The following is a 16,980-nucleotide window of genomic DNA, read 5'->3' on the forward strand; positions in this document are numbered from 1 at the left end:
TCCTATGAAGCATTTTCGTTCCATCATGGGTGTAAAATGTAAAATCTTATCGCACTTTTAGTAGTTTTCAAAATAAGCGCCACGCACAGTTCCCTATCGCTATTTCGATCTCCTGTACTAAATTAAAGTCATGTATTTTAATTTGGAACTTAGTTAAAGCATTTTAACTTTGCGATTAAAGACACTTTGTAGGCATGGCACTGGTCCGATTCCGCCCATCTGCAATACCCCCGGCGGCAACTGCTTCGTTTGTATTAGACTTACAACCAATTAGTCGACTAACATGTTTTATTGCATTTATTTACAATCAAAAGAACAAAGTAGTTTGGAATACTGGGGTTGTGAATGAAAAGTTTGCTTTTTTTTAATTGTTTTTCATTTGTTTTTATTATTTAAATTTAAGACAAATCTTCAGGATTAAACATGCCTCTTGCACGTCTAAGAATGGAATCTTTACTAGCATCGTATGGATGATCCTTTGAAGGGATTTCCAGCACAGCGGGTACTGGTGATGTGTGTGCATCAATCACGTGACGTATGAGTTCAGCGCAATTTTGGTTAATCAAAATAATATCGATATCATCGCGCTTTAGAAAACGTCTAAAACAATCTTCGACTTCACTCACTGGTGTTCTTTCTTGTCGACGACCATGAAATTTGGGTGACGGTTCTTGTTGATTTCACCAACTCCACCCAGAAGAAAACCTACACAAGTGTCTTCATCACCGAATGCAAAGCCATTTTTTCACTTTTTGATCAATAAATTACGTTTGCATATGTAGAGTTCGCAAATGGTCAGCTGACATGCGTCAAAAATGATAATTTGGATTTTTTTTTCAAACAAAGATGCTTTGAGTCGACTTACGACTTACATTACATCATGAGCGTGTCATTTTTTCAGTTGCAAATTCTCAATAGTTTTTTAAAACGGCAGCAATAAATGTTAACTTTTTTTGTAAAGGGAGATTGACGGAATGAACATAGTTCTTTGACGGGTAAATGCCAAACCTTTATGTGAATCTAAAAAAAAAGGATTAAAATATAATTAAAAAACTATACTGTTATTCGGTAGTCGCACAGAACTGGCGGAGATCAGACCCGATGTTTTGTCTCATAATAGAAATTTGTACATTGATACATATTTAAGCATAAGTAAGAAAGGGCAAAGTTTGGGTGTAACCCAATATTTTATACTCTTGTAACTTGCAAGGATCAAAGAAGGGAAAATACCTTCAGGTGTTAGGAAAACTTTATTAAGAAAAATGTTGCGAAACAATTCAGCACTGATTAATCGATGAAATTGTTAATGGATTACAATCTAACCGACCGACTCAAAAGGTGAAAGTATCAATATCAATAAAGTGGCGTCGTCTTGTTTAAACCAAATGTCGTCGAGATTACGAGTTTTAATTGCAGGCACCAAATAGTCGGTTATCATGGCACGATAACGGTCGCCATTGACGGTTACGTTCTCACCGGCATCATTCTTGAAGAAATATGGACCGATGATTCCACCGTCCCACAAACCACATTAAACCATTGTTTCAGTTCTTGCAGCTGTATTTTGTACGCTTTCAATTTAAAAAATACGTAAAATGCACCAAGTCATTCCATACGTCATTCCGAGTTGCTGCGAACGGCGCCGAATCGGCTACGGCCGCTATATGCGTGCTGGACTTGGTATATTCGGTCGAATGTTATCCAATAATGAATACTGGGTCTCAAGATGGGTGATGGTGTTGCGAATAGTCCGCTTAGTAGGCCGATTATGTTGACCATAAATTCAGCGAAGCGCTCGAAACACATTCTTTACAGAACGTGAATTTTCGTAATAAATTTGAATGATTTTTAAATGTTTTACAGGTGTAAAATAAAATAAACAGCTTGACACGACTCACGTGTGAACAGTCAAAAAAGGCTATTCGAAAAACGGTATATGGTAGCTAAGAAAAATATTGACCTGACTTAACCAATTTTTGACACTCAAACAAAATATCATCAGGAAAGCATTCTCTCCGAATTTATATTTCTAATACATTGAGCAATATTTTTGGTAAAAGGGGCACTGGGGTCTACATATACGGTACCTAGGGCCTTGAACAGTTTTGGTTCAATTTAAACAATTTTTGGTCTTAAGGTAGCACACTTACAAAGTTTTATCCCGGTATATTAACTGGTGACTTATTTGTATACTGGAAGAAATTTAAAATGGTGTTATATGGAAAGTAATCGTGGTTGTGATCCGATTTCCTCCATCGCACTGTAACATGAGAATATTGGGAGAATGTTATGAACCGAGTTTGGTTGAAATCGCTCGAGCAGGTTCTGAGATTTGTAATTTCACGTAAAAGTGGGCGTGGCCATGCCAATTGTTTTAATGTCTCTGAAGCATTTAGTGGCACGGTCCTTTCGTCTTTCCTCGCAGTCCCCTCGCCTACAATAAACCGGGTTAGCGACAAAAGAGTCCGTGTGTGAACTGGCACATACTCGTACGTCACATGCAGTAGACAAATATATGTACATATGTATATACATATATACACATCTATATATGTGTGCATTACATTTAATGCAGTTAAGTCCGTCCTACAATAATGTATGTCTGCAATGTTTGTAAGCATCAAACGACTGTGCAAATGTTTGCATTAGGCGAGCGAAAAGCATTAGCAAAAACAACACACGCCATATAAAAATATATATGTGCGTATTTAAGCAGAAGTATGTACATATACATACGAGTATACCAATCGATATTGATACCACAGCCAACGCTTCAACGTAGACTTCAAAGCGCTCCATAAACAGCTATTCACACCGTACTCCATTGTTGGAAAAGATAAATAACCCTTTTGATAGAAAAACGAAGTCGTATATGTGTAGTATAAAAATAGATTTACTACAGTATAAAGCTTTCATACACAAGTCGAGGTCTTTTTCACATATTTACCACCAATTTGCTCCCGATTGTGTAATTTTTGTACCTCAACGTTTTGAACTGTAATTTGTATTAATCCGTTTTCAAAACTATTTTACGATATATTTTTTACTACTGACAAATATGATCTAACTCAACTGTTCTTTTCTTTCGCCCTAAGTTTTTCTTAAATTGCTTCTATGACAACAGAAGTGATCTCTTTTTCATAACGACGAAACTTAGTCAAGTGAGTTGAAGCTACGAAAAATTTCGTTTCCGGTCACAATTAAAATTATTCACCTCGTGATTTATTATAATTTTGAAGAAATAGGAATTCGTATTTAGACAAGGTCTGTCGACAACCCAACTACCTCACAACAACAGCATTGGGGTTCCACTTGTCTTAGTTACAACCTCTCTCGAAATTAACGCTCCTGAAGTCAGCTTAGTGTCGCATTGATTATTTCGTTGACTTAAATCGATTTTTAGTACTCGCATAAATATCACTGAGATCATAATGTTCTTTGTCTTCTCAAGTACGATATTTTTGTAACGAGTCGCTCCGGAAGTCAGATTTGACCCTGATTTACAGCCGTTATCCCTTATACAACTTAAATAAGCATAAGTTATATTTTGTCGGTTTATTAAATGCCTGAAATACAGAGCTGACGATATCCTACAATAAAAGTATCTGAGTAAAAAAGATCGACCTTCGACGCATCTGAATTCTACCTAGTACCAGTCCGATTAAGAAGCTACTAATATTTTAATATCGCTTATAATATGTTTTAATAAAGTGTGGCGCACATGGACTGTACATATAAATATAAAATAATTTTACAAAATCCGAACTTATATTATTATATACTTGTATTATACTAAACATAACGGAGGTAATTTCTAAATTTTCTTCCTAGAATTACATTTTAGGAATAGTTGTGCATGTATGATTGAACAGAAATACCAATATTTGAAAAAAAACATCAGAGTTAATAACCTCCCACATTCGATACCGAGATATTACATAAAAGCACGTGTCTCGTGTTTCAGTCACTCTCCACCTCTTGTATTGTATATGATGCACCCATATCGTTCATATGTTGTTGTAATACCCCTGTTGCCGCTGCTTTAGTCCAGATGGTCGCTTTTGTATATGTTTCACTCACTGCGTTTGAATTTGCTTTATAATTAATGAAATTCGATATTTTTATTAAGCATCTATTTGAACGCATTCGAAGTGTGTATTGACAGGCGCACGGTGAGACCCATCGCGATCGTTGCCGCTCGCAATGACTCAAGCATAAAAGCTGAATTCTCAAATATGCGCTGTCTAACATCGGCGGCGCTGCGCATGCGCCGTAACTGCAACTATTGCTGTAGACATCTAAATAAAGTGAAGAAATGAGGTGTAGAACGCGGCGTAGAAAAATGTGGAAAAAGTTGTTTTCGTGTTTTTCTATATGCTGTTTCCTTTGACTTTTCTTTCACGCCAGCCTGTTGTGGTTATTGGTGTGTTAATATTGTTGTTTGTGTTGCCCCGTTGTGCGTAATTTTGACTATTTTCTATTTACTCACGGCAGTTAGTCCCATTCATTGAACTCTATCCAGTGGACATGTTCCATGCGTCTGTCACTTATTTTAGGAACAGACAAAGAGTACAGATAAGCAAACACATCAAACAATATATGAAAGCCAGTCGTGATGTTGTTGTTGCCGATTGCTGCATGTTGCATAGTATGAGCTGAGCAATTTACGGCTGCTGCCTTTGCCAAAATCAATCGACTTTTCCGCAACTACTTCTTTGCAAATAGTTGCACAGCTTTTCAACGCACCACTAACGCTACGGTGACACCAAATGTTTGTCTTATTGTTATGCGTGCTACATATGGATACATACACATTGCCCTTCACTATTTTTCACTTGTTTCAAGTAAATGTTGCCAATCGATTGGGGTGCAATTGAACGTCATTAATTCCCATTAACCTTGATAAAGTAATGCCTATTATGTCCACATACTTACATATATATCTTACTTGTACGTGGTATTTGAGGATGCATTTACACAGGCTACCGTTAGGCTATCTTAAAGTTTCGCCATTCAAGGACGTATAGGAGTGTTGTCTGTGTTGTAGTAGTCAAAAGCAGTTCATTAAAACTATGAAATTAACTCTAGGCAGTCCTTCGAAAAAATAACGAATTTTAAAATTCAAAAGGCCTACTTTGGCTATTTTAGTTTGACAAGATGGAATTCACAAAGTTTTCAAACATTTTAGTAGTTTTACTTACACTACTATAATGTATGGCTGCTTTTGCTAGCATAGTAGTCGCTAAGCAACCATCCACCTATGTTTGCATTACGCATGACGATCAAGTATTATTCATAGGCAACTGATAAGCCATTTTTCGAATATCCTGAAGTACAACTCTCTAGTGTTATCATCTTCATATTTTTTTGCTACAACTCCTTGTAAGCATTGGCCTGCTGCACATGTGACCTGCAGACACTTAGGTCATTTGCGGTTTCTTTCCAATTTTTTATGCCAAGATCCTTCATGTCTTCGTAGAGTTCGTCAAGCCATCGTAATCTTATCTTTGCTTTTATGGTGAATAAGGCGTCTTCTTCCATTTTAATCTGCGCTCATGCTTCACGTGACTGAGCCATTTTAGTGGATGCGCTTTGATAAAACGTATAACATTTTTACCTTTTATAAGTTGATCAAGCTCATGGTTGCACTTTATACGCCATCATCTTTTACTGCTCCAAAGGTTTTTCTTGGGATATTTTTTTGCAGCTTTTAGCGTCCAAGATTTCGCTCCGTATTATAATACAGGTCGAAATGATTGTTTTGAATAGGGCCAGTTTACAATGCTTAGTTTTGATTTAAACTGTTAGGATTAGGGACGCGTATTACCAATAGGCGGCTTGTATACTTCGATACTCAGGCTTTTTGAGTTATCGCTACTGAGTTTGAAGCCCAAATAAGTGAAGGCTTCCACAGTTTCAAATACGTATTGGTCAATTTACACTTTTATTGCTTGTTTGTTTTTTCTGAACTAGGCTAGGCTGTTAGACTGTTATATTCAGTCTTTTGTGAAGCCAAACTATAAGCTCTTGTAGTTAGAAAGCTTAGCAAGATAGATAGATTGGCAAATCCGCCTGAATCTATCACAAACCTGTTAAGGTGTTTTGTGTAAATTTTTGCTTTTTCACCTGGATGTCGAAAGTTTATAAGATCCGAAGTGTTTTTGCCTTGTTCAATCTTACTGTATGAATCCCGATGGATAAGTGTCCAATTAGAACTCCAACAATCATTTGAAGGTGAACCTTTCTGAGAGCGAAGATCTCAGTAGACCTCCTCCGATTTACCCTGAGTCAGAATAATCTTTCGACTCCACAGCTGGTGGTAGTTGACAAACGCTTGTTGAGCTGGTCTTAGGCCCAACGGTCCAGTAGCAAACCACAGGCACTAGGCACCCAAACCAGTTTAATCAGAAAATAACTTGATGCTAGAGGTAAGAGGTCTAAACACCCCTTCACTAGTATTGTGCGTACAGCCAACGAGCTAACACAAGATCCTACTATGGGAGAGGATAGTTACCACTCTGAAGGATGCCATGTAGTAGATCTACTGCTACATTTATGGCAGCTAACTTATGATATTATATTTATTATATTATTATGGGCTTATCTATTCTATCGTAGAGCCAAAGAACTTCCTTTGGTGAGAGTCCCTATCTTTTTCCAATAGCTTCCCTGCTGCAGTAGAGGGCAACCGCTGCTTTCATTGCTCTTTGTTCTATGTTGCTTTTTAAGAGGGCTACCTTTCTTGATGAGTCCTAAGAACTTAACACTATCAATAGGCCTTCATTAGTGGTAAATGAGACTAAAGCATTTTGTATTTCCTAGTGAATAAAACCAGTTCGGTCTTACTAGGATTTATGGAGAGGCCGTTTTCAGCAGCCCAGTTATCTAGGATGCTAAGGTACACCTGAGTTAGCTCATACACGGTACTCAGAAATTTCCTCTCACCCATAAGAGCTACGTCCTTCGCGTAGGCAATCACCCGGAATCCAACTTCCACAAGTTTTTCCAGAAGATCATTAACAACCATGATCCAAAGAAGTGGAGAGAACTCCCCTTTGTGGGGTGCCCCTGCTAACATTTCGTTGTGCCCGCTCGCTGCCACACTCCGCCTTTTATCGCAGAGAAGTTTAAAGATATGATGCTTTATATTCGATTCTACCGCAAACCCATTCAGAGCTCTTCCTTTACCTTGCAGGCCTTCGGGATGAGCGCAACCGTAGCTTTATCGAAGCCCCAGGAATATATCCGAATCTAATGCAGTTCGAATAGATGGATACCAGCCAATTGCACGAAAGCGTTACAGACTTGAATGGTTTGATTGAGGTGATCGCCCAAGGATGCGCTGTCCGTCCTAGGAACTCCGAGGGGAACGATCCCAGGGAAAGAATTAGGTATAATAAATTTGAAAAGTGACTCACCTCTTTGGTTTGTATACGAGCTTCACAGATAGAGTCGGAACCACTGATAACACTGGTTTCTCTTTGCCGTACTTTTTATAGGGCTTTTTTCACCAGCGTGAGAGGTGGTTTCACCTCATCCTCGTGCGGAGTATAATCCGAGATCAGCCAGTCACCTCCTTATTCGCCCTCTACTAACAGTAAGCCCTCGTTCTACCTGCGTCGCTGGCCGCTAATAGTTTATGACTTTTCGTCCTCAATCCAGAAATTTCATAACTGCTCAGCCACGGTTCCTGCATCAGGACGAGATTGACTCCGTCTGGAGAAGCTTCATTCTGACTTTATGATAAAAGTCAACTGCAAGGTCTATGAGACCTCTGGATTCAATCCTTGTATACCATGTGGAGAATGTAATTTTTGCGGAAATGTTTGTAGTTTGTTTTAATGTCTTTTTTGAGAATGTACTCCAATCTTTTGGCAGCGATTCACTGTTTCAAATCAGTGGTCAGTTTATTAATTCTCTATTTTTCTTTTCTTCTTTTGAGGTTTTTTAAGAAGCCAGTGCTTCCTGCTTCATTTTTTTTTTAACCAATAAAGCTATATCACCTAAATTTGCACACATTTTTTAAACCCCCATATCACGGTTTTATTAAAGACTACATACTAAAAGTGTGATAAATCAATAACTAAATGCGTCAGAGACATTAAAACAATTGGCGTGGCAACGCTCACATTTAGGTGAAATCACATAATTCGGAACCTCCGGATGGAGTGGTCTGTTCTGTCAAATTTGGGCGCTCTAGCTGGGCTCTAAGCTACCGGGGGGGTCGGCAGGTCGCGGATAGCCGAACGGCCTGTAGTAGCCGGTCAGTTGCGAAATAAGTTAAAACGAATAAGCAATCCCCGACGATTAGCAGCAGGAGTGGAGGATGCGGCATAAAGCTAGCAGATCCGCTGAAGCTCCTGTGACTGTGGCGAATAGACACAGCATGGGCATGATGAGTAGTACGGAAATCCAGGCGCGACGGACCCACAATTGGGCGGCTTCCTGGTCAGCGTACGTTCAATGCTTGTCGCCATTGAGTTGGTGCTGCAATTTTCGGTTGAGCATGCTCCCAATTAACGCTGATCTGGCACAGAACGTAGGCACCCATAAGGGCCTACGTCAACCCTTGCGTGACCTCCCTGCAATGCAAAGATACTCACGGGATCAACACAATGATTGCACATAGCTAGCGGAGATAGCGGCCCTAAGGCGGGACCCAATCACATAAACATGAACAATTTAACAGAACCAAAACGCATCAATGCCACAATGGAACTACAAAACGATCATGAAAACGGAAACGAGCAAACGGCTTTTAGGAGAAGCTCAACAATAATGAGGATGCCTCCACTACATACTATACGCGAAAACAGTATACCTGTAAGCGTCGAGCACGACACATTGGAAAATATGACACCTTTAGTAAGAAGGGATGCTATTGGAGGAAATATATCAGCTTTCTACCAACTTGGCGAACAAATCGGAAACCTCGTAGCCATGCTTGAGGATGGGAAAAAGCGATCTATTCACCAAGCCATGAGAGACACCATCGGACGGATAACCGCATTATACGAAGTAGCTGTCTCTGAACGAGCCAAACCTAAAGAATGTGAACTGAAGGAAAACATGTCACAAACCTCGGCATGGTTCATGATTGCGATCCAGGCAAAGAGAAAACTCGAGTTTGACAAGGAAACCTCGAACAACAAGAGACGACCCAATGCTATCAAAAAGCCAATAGCACAAACGCCTGACAACCGAACAACCTGCGAAATTAAAGATATCGCTCCGCCACAAGTTCAAGAGCCTGAATGGGTACTGATCAGCAACAAAAGTAAAGGTCCCAAAACGGAAGAAGAAGCGCTCTGAAGCTTTGAAGATTTCAAAGACAAGCGACAAATCTTATGCAGATATGTTAAAAAAAATGAAGTCGGTCCTCAGATAACAAGACCTCGGCGACAGCCTGAGCAAAGCAAGAAGAACAGTGAAGGGTGAACTGTTACTTAAACTTAAAGGTAAACCGAAGGAGTCATCCAGTAAACTTAGAGAGCGCACTTTAAAGTTCCTAAAAGATATGGCAGTAGTCAGAATCCTAGGGCATGCGGTTACACTAGAGATTAGAAATTTGGATCAGTCAACGTCAGTCGAAGAAGTCTGCAAAGCAATAAATGAGAAACTGCCCGATGATGACAATATAGAAAGCTGTGCCATTAAATCCATGCGTCGTCTCAAAGACGAAACGCAAGTAGCACTTATTAGTCTTTCCGTAACAGTCTGAAATAAACTCCTTAGTGCAAATAAAATAAGGATAGGCTGGGTCAATTGTAGAATCCGAGAAGTCGCGAGACCAGTCCGCTGCTTCAATTGTCTCGAGTTTGGACATACACTACGCAACTGTAAAAGCACTTGAGATCTTAATGGCTCGTGTTTCCGATGCAGAGAGAAAGGTCACACCGCAAATGGTTTTATTAAAGACCATTTGTGTGTGCTATGCCCACAAGGTGGAAATAATCACCCGACTGGTAGTTACAGCTGCCCAGCATACAAAAAGGCTGTTGGAAAACCTCAGGCAAATGATTAGGTGCCTCCAACTGAACCCGAATCACTGCTCAGCTGCTCAAGCACTACTGAAAAAACTGCATCAGATCTCAACACAGGCGTACTACTACTCAGCGAACAGTACAAAACCCCAGGTAGTAACAGTAATTGGACTGAAGGCAAAAGCTCAAAATCCGCGATATGAGCTTTTAGCAATATACCATTTGAAGAAGCACCCAAAAATCAAGATAATGACTTTGTATATGCAAGGATAAAAGGCATACATTTTTATAGTTGCTACGCTGCCCCCAGTCTATCACTTACGCAATTTTAGGACATGCTCTTCAAGCTCACAGCGCACGCAAGGGGTAAGGTATAGGGAAGTACAGTTACAAATGTGAGGGGTACAGCTCTCCTATCATCATTCGCAAATCTCGACCTAGTACTTTTTAACAACGGACGCAAATCAACTTTTATTAAAGGCAGGGCCTCGTCTTATATTGACCTCACCTTTGTAAGTTTCACAGATATCATGGCAAGTCTCCGAAATATATACTCATAGTGAACACCAAGCCATAACGTTCGATATAAATCCGCGACATAGGCAAAGTCCCAGTAGTACGATGCCTTAAAATATGACAAAACGTTGGAAGATAAAAGCCTGCGATCTAGAAATGCTTGAATATGCCATTGGGCAAATTAATAAAGACACACGAAGTGATGCACAGAGCCAAAAGAAGAACATAACGAAACCCCTTACAATGTTCTGCAATGCCAAAATGCCACGGAAGAAAAACAGGGTAAACAAAGCACCCTCGTACTGGTGGTCCGAAATAATCGCTCATCTGAGAACTGAATGCTTCAGGTTTCGACGTAGGCAACAACGGGCTAGAGGAAGACATGACTTTGATTCCTCAAACTTGTCAACTTCCGGAAAAAGCGGAAAGAACTACATAACGCAATAGTGAAGTGTAAGAAAAACGCTTTCAACCTGCTTCTGTCACAAGTTGAAAATGACACTTGAGGAAAAGCTTATCAGATAGTGATGAGGAAACTTTGAAGATCAAGAAGACCCCTATATCTCCCATCATCCTGCGCGGATGCCCTGTTTCCAAGATGTGAACCACTCGCATGGGCCAGTTTTTCGTATAAACATGGATGAAATCTCGGAGGTGTCCCATGAGGAACTGAAACATGCTCTGACAAGTTGTTCGTCAAGCGTATACAAGTTGTTTGAGGGAAGGCTACTGACATGTGTCAGTAACTCAATAATTTTGCATGCGGCACCAATTTGGCTACCAGCAACCAAATATAGTTCTTATATGTGAGGATTGGTCTCAATACACAGACTAGCATCACTAAGAAAGTGCTGTGCGTTTAGAACGGTATCAGATGATGCAATAAGTGTTATCTCAGGTAGATTACCCATAGACATTGCAGCTTTGCGTTGTTCATTAGTGCGTGACATTCGACACGTCAAAAAATCCAACCAGTATGCTCAAGAACTTGGAAAAATCGACGAGAAGTGCCTCGCTTAATGGCAGAAAAGGTGGAATATGTCAAGTAAGGGAAGGTGGACCCATTTCTTGATACCCAATATCCAAGAGTGGATTATGCGCGGACACGGCGAGGTGAATTATTACCTCACACTGTTTTATCTGGCCACGGCTGCTTCAGAGCATATCTATATAAATACAAGCACGTTAAAACACCTTACTGCATATACTGCGAAAATTACATTGAAACGGCAGATCATTTCGTGTAAAATGTGTCCGTTTCCGAAATGAAAGACGAATACTATCTAAGAAACTAGGGAAACCTCTACCAATACATTCCACTGATGTTGTGCATCATATGCTATCCTCCCAAAATGGCTGGGATATAGTATGCGGCATAATATCGTATATTATGCAAAAGGCCCGCGAAGATGAAGTAGCTGAACCGAGAGCGCAGTCCCGAGATACTGTATTACAAAACGAAGACGACCCCATAAGGGAATAGAAATAAAGAAGCATTATTGTGTATAATACCTGCCCTGCGAAGGGAAGCCTAACGGTAGTTCCGCAGGGAAACACAGGTCTGAGAGCAAGGGGGTGATTTAGCACGTATGCGCTGTACATTTTATGTTATACAGTGAATCGGCATAATTGATGATACGGGCCATCAATATCTTTCGAAGACTTACACCCACCTTTGCGTATCCATAAAAAACAAAAAAAAAGTAAGGAAGGGCTAATTTCGGATGTAACCGTATGTATATAACATAAAAATATAGAAAGAACGTTATGCACCGAATTTGGTTGAAATCGGTGAAGCGGATCCCAAGATATGGGTTTTCACCTAAAAGTGGGCGGTGCCACGCGGTTACTATAAAGTCATCACATACCATCGTAGAGTTCTTGGTTTATCATGCTTTTGGTATTTTTTAACAGTACCGTTATATGGGGAGTGGGCGGAGTTGCCACCCGATTTTCACACGGTAGGTAGAGGTTCTAAAAACATTTGCTTCCAGTGAATTTTGTTATTACAGCATTAGCGGCTTAGGAGATATGCACATTAAACCTATTAGGGGCGGGACCACCCCACTTTAAAAAAAAATTTAACTGCAGATGCCCCTCCCTAATGAGAACCTGTGTACCAAATAACAGTCTTGTATCTTATTGCGGAGCTTAGTTATGGCAATTTATTTGCTTTTGATTAATGGTGTTTTGTGGGCGTGGCAGTGGTCCGATTACGCCCATCTGCAACACCAACCGTCTCACGGTACCAAGAAACATGTCTACCAAGTTTTATAAAGATATCTCAATTTTTACTCAAGTTAGAGCTTGCACGGACTGATGGACGGACGGACGGACTGACAGTCACCCGGATTTCAACTCGTCTCTTCATCCTGATCATTTATATATACATAACCCTATATCTAACTCGATTAGTTTTAGGTGATGCAAACAACCGTTAGGTGAACAAAACTATTATACTTTGTAGCAACAGGTTGCGAGAGTATAAAAAAACATAGATCGGAACCTGCTCGAGCGATTTCAACCAAATTCGGTTCGTAACATTCTCACAATATTCCCATGTTACAGTGCGATAGAGGAAATCGGATCACAACCACGATTACTTTCCATATAACACCATTTTAAATTTCTTCTGATTCTTTCACCTTCCAGTATACAATAAATATCTCGGGACAAAACTTCACACGAATAGTCCCTATAAAGTGTGCCACCTTAAGACCAAAAATTTTCCAAATCGAATCAAAACTGTTCAAGCCCCTAGGTACCGAATATATAGGCCCCAGTGCCAATAGTTGATCTTTTTACTGAAAATCGGTCAATGTGTGAGGTATATAAATAAAATTCGAAAAGAATGCTTTCCTGATGACAGTATGTTTAAGGGTTATCGGTTTCCCTTAACTTCTATACATCTAATAAAAAGATTTTTGAACCTCGAACGTCCGGATGACTTTATACCGCATATATCAGCCAGTTATCTCAATGAAAATTAAAGAGCGTGTTTTCATCATAACAGTGTATCTTTGTGACTGAAACATACGGATGTCTTTAACCCATATAAATTGGTGATGGTGTGTGAGGTACCTTAATCAAAACCAGGTAGCATTTTATTAGTATGTGGCATGTTAATAGTTTTTCGTATTTGCTAAAATATTATATAAACAAGTAAGGAAGGGCTAAGTTCGGATGTAACCGAACATTTTATACTCTCGCAAGGTCAAATGGTATACTCGTTTGAGATTTCTTTGTGGATTGACTGATATTTTCGGTAGAAGGTCAACTATAGGCACTGGGGTCCACATATTTAGTACTTAGGGGTTTGAACAGTTTTGGTTCGATTTAGACAATTTTTGGCCGCAAGGTGGCATAATTTAATTGCATTATTCACGCAAAGTTTTACCCCGATATAATCATTTTTACATGATTTGCATAGTGGAAAGTGAAAGAATCAGATGGAATTTAAAATGGTGTTAAATGGGAAGTAGGCGTGGTTGTAGTCTGATTTCACACTATAACATAGAAATATGAGAAGAATGTTACGTACCGAATTTGGTTGAAATTGGTTAAGCAGATCTCAAGATATGGGTTTTCACCTAAAAGTGGGCTGTGCCACGCCCACTGACTAATTTTGAACGCGGTTCCTATAAAGTCATCTTATACCATCTCAGAGATAAAATTTAATGTCTCTGGCGTGTTTAGTGCTTGATTTATCGCGCTTTTAGTAGTTTTTAACAGTACCGTTATATGGGGAGTGGGCGGAGTTGCCACCCGATTTCAACTATTTTCACACCGTCAATAGAAGTGCTAAAAACATTTGCTTCCAGTGAATTTTGTTATTATAGCATTAGCGGTTTAGGAGATATGCACATTAAACCTATTAGAGGCGGGACCACGCCCACTTTAAAAAAAAAAAATTTAACTGCAGATGCCACTCCCTAATGTGATCCTGTGTACCAAATAACAGTCTTGTATCTTAATGCGGAGCTTAGTTATGGCAAGTTATTTGTTTTTGATTAATGGCGTTTTGTGGGCGTGGCAGTGGTCCGATTACGCCCATCTGCAATACCAATCGTCTCACGGTACCATGAAACATGTCTACCAAGTTTCATAAACATATCTCAATTTTTACTCAAGTTACAGCTTGCACGGACGGACGGACAGACAGTCACCCGGATTTCAACTCGTCTCTTCATCCTGATCATTTATATATACATAACTCTATATCTAACTCGATTTATTTTAGGTGATACAAACAACCGTTAGGTGAACAAAACTATTATACTCTGTAGCAACAGGTTGCGAGAGTATAAAAATTGGGTCGATACTACCCTTATATACAGGTTATAATGTTTTCCGTTATTCTAAAAAGGTTTATGCTAAAAATGTCGGTCAATGATTATTATTTATATAAAAAATTACTTGAAAATATGTAAAAAGTATGCCTGAGCAAAGTCAAAATTAATGCAATCTCTATCCCCGATATACCCCATAAAATTATTTCCGTTTTTACGCCTGTCTTTTAACCATTCAGGTTGGTCTAAATTATTGAAATTAAATGGGCAAGTTTTTTAAAAATTATGCGGTTTGCTCTGAAATAGAATGGCGTTTGCTTGTACCTTGGTCTAAACCTCATATCGCTAATATAGTGAATTCCGATCCTCTGGTTGACGTTTGGCATATCAATTCAATATATATATTAAATTTAGCCTCTTTAGTAGAGTTGATATCACGTAGGTACATATATCTCGTTTGAAGATGTTTTCAATATAATTTTAGCACGAAGGTACCAAATTTGATGGTAATTTGTTCACAATTTCTTTGAATAAGGAATCATGAATTTTTTTGTAACATTTTGTTATATAAAATCAAAATCAGGGGCTGGATGAATTTTCCGCGCTTTGATTCTTGTAAGTTGCAAGAGTATAAAATACTCAGTTACACCCGAACTTGGCCCTTATTTACTTTGATTTAAGTTTCACTACCTAGGATAATCGTATGTGTTGGAGGAATTGTGATCGAGTTTTATAAAATTCTCAGTTCTTCTTCGATGTTGTCGGATGATGTTACTGTTACCCTTCGTCGATTTTGGTCTGATGTCTGCTCTTTTTGGTGAAAATCAAAGTTTATGTCGTATTATTACACAAGTCAGTTTGTATTCGGCGATTGATAAGCACATGGTCAATTTGATTTAATTCACTGCCTCCGGGTTTCTTCCTCGTCCCTTTGTGTACTTTCTTGTGATAAACGCAATATTTGCAGTGAATGTTATTATAGAGTTTGCGAAAATGCAGAGGCTTCTGTCGTTATCGGATGTTTTTTTCTTAAACTGACTATTTACCAGCAACATTTCTTTTGCAATTTTCGATGTCTCCTGTGGCATTAAAGTCTACTAGGATGATAGTTGTATCATATAAACTTATTTTTTTGGTTTCGATTAGTAAGCCACTATAACGATGGATTTGTGTGTAGCTGAATAATTCAGAGAATCATTTCACACTGTCAAACACGTCCGCTTAACTTATATTTTCTATAGTCTTGACCTTCCTATTTAGTGGGACTACTTACCCTGTTATAATTTATATAAGAGCTTTGGAACAAATCAGCAAACTTTATACTTGTATATGTGGCGACACCCACATTAAACATATCTTTAAATTTATTTAATTCATGCATTCACAGGTTAAAATTAAGTTAATTTATATTAGTACAACTAAGGGTTAAGTTATCCTACATTCTACTTTACATTGTTATCCTAAGAGTTACACTACTGCTATCTCTCTTACATACATCAATTAAGCTATCATAATAATGCATTACATATTGAGAGCATCATCACCTGATACTGATCACCGTTACCTAAATACTAATTTTGTTTATCACGTCGCCCAGACGTGTATTAAATAAACCAAGATACCACATATATATACACCTTACATATATACCTACTCCATACATATTTCGATTAGTTTTAGGTGGTAAAAAACCGTAAGGTGAACAAAGCTAATATACTTTGTCCAGCATGTTGCGAGAGTATAAAAAATTAACATAATCGAAGGCAGCAAACGATTGTTTGTTTCGGCTGAACAAATTTGATATCACACCTACAAACAACAAAAGATCAACAAGCTCAAGTTCAACAAATAGATATTTTCGTACTTACGGAGGCAATTCACTCTTAGCAATTTCCAGTATTTTTAACATTTCTCTACACATCTGATATATTATATTATTATATATCTGTTTGTTTGCTAATTTGATATTTTTGTTCCTTTTCTTTGTCCGCGTTTCTTAACATTTAATTTTTATTTAGTTTTCTTTTATCTCGATTAAGCGACCGAAATCCAATCACCAAACAGAGTTTCAACGCAAAGCAACGTATTCTGAACAACTCATGGAGATACAACGTCAACGGTCCGCTTCACACACAGTATGGTGTTTGAAAATTTATTGTCATCAGTGATTCGCGAACACATAGATTAACATG

The 16,980-nt window shown here is 38.8% G+C and overlaps 1 pseudogene; it reads right to left on the reverse strand.

The window, feature by feature from the left end:
- Positions 1-270: 270 nt before the first annotated feature.
- LOC138857175 (V-type proton ATPase subunit F 1-like) lies at positions 271-742 on the reverse strand (annotated as a pseudogene).
- Between the last annotated feature and the right edge of the window lie 16,238 nt (positions 743-16,980).

The sequence above is a fragment of the Bactrocera oleae genome, chromosome 2 (genome assembly GCF_042242935.1).
Source record: "Bactrocera oleae isolate idBacOlea1 chromosome 2, idBacOlea1, whole genome shotgun sequence".
In the NCBI taxonomy this organism is placed as follows: domain Eukaryota; kingdom Metazoa; phylum Arthropoda; class Insecta; order Diptera; family Tephritidae; genus Bactrocera; species Bactrocera oleae.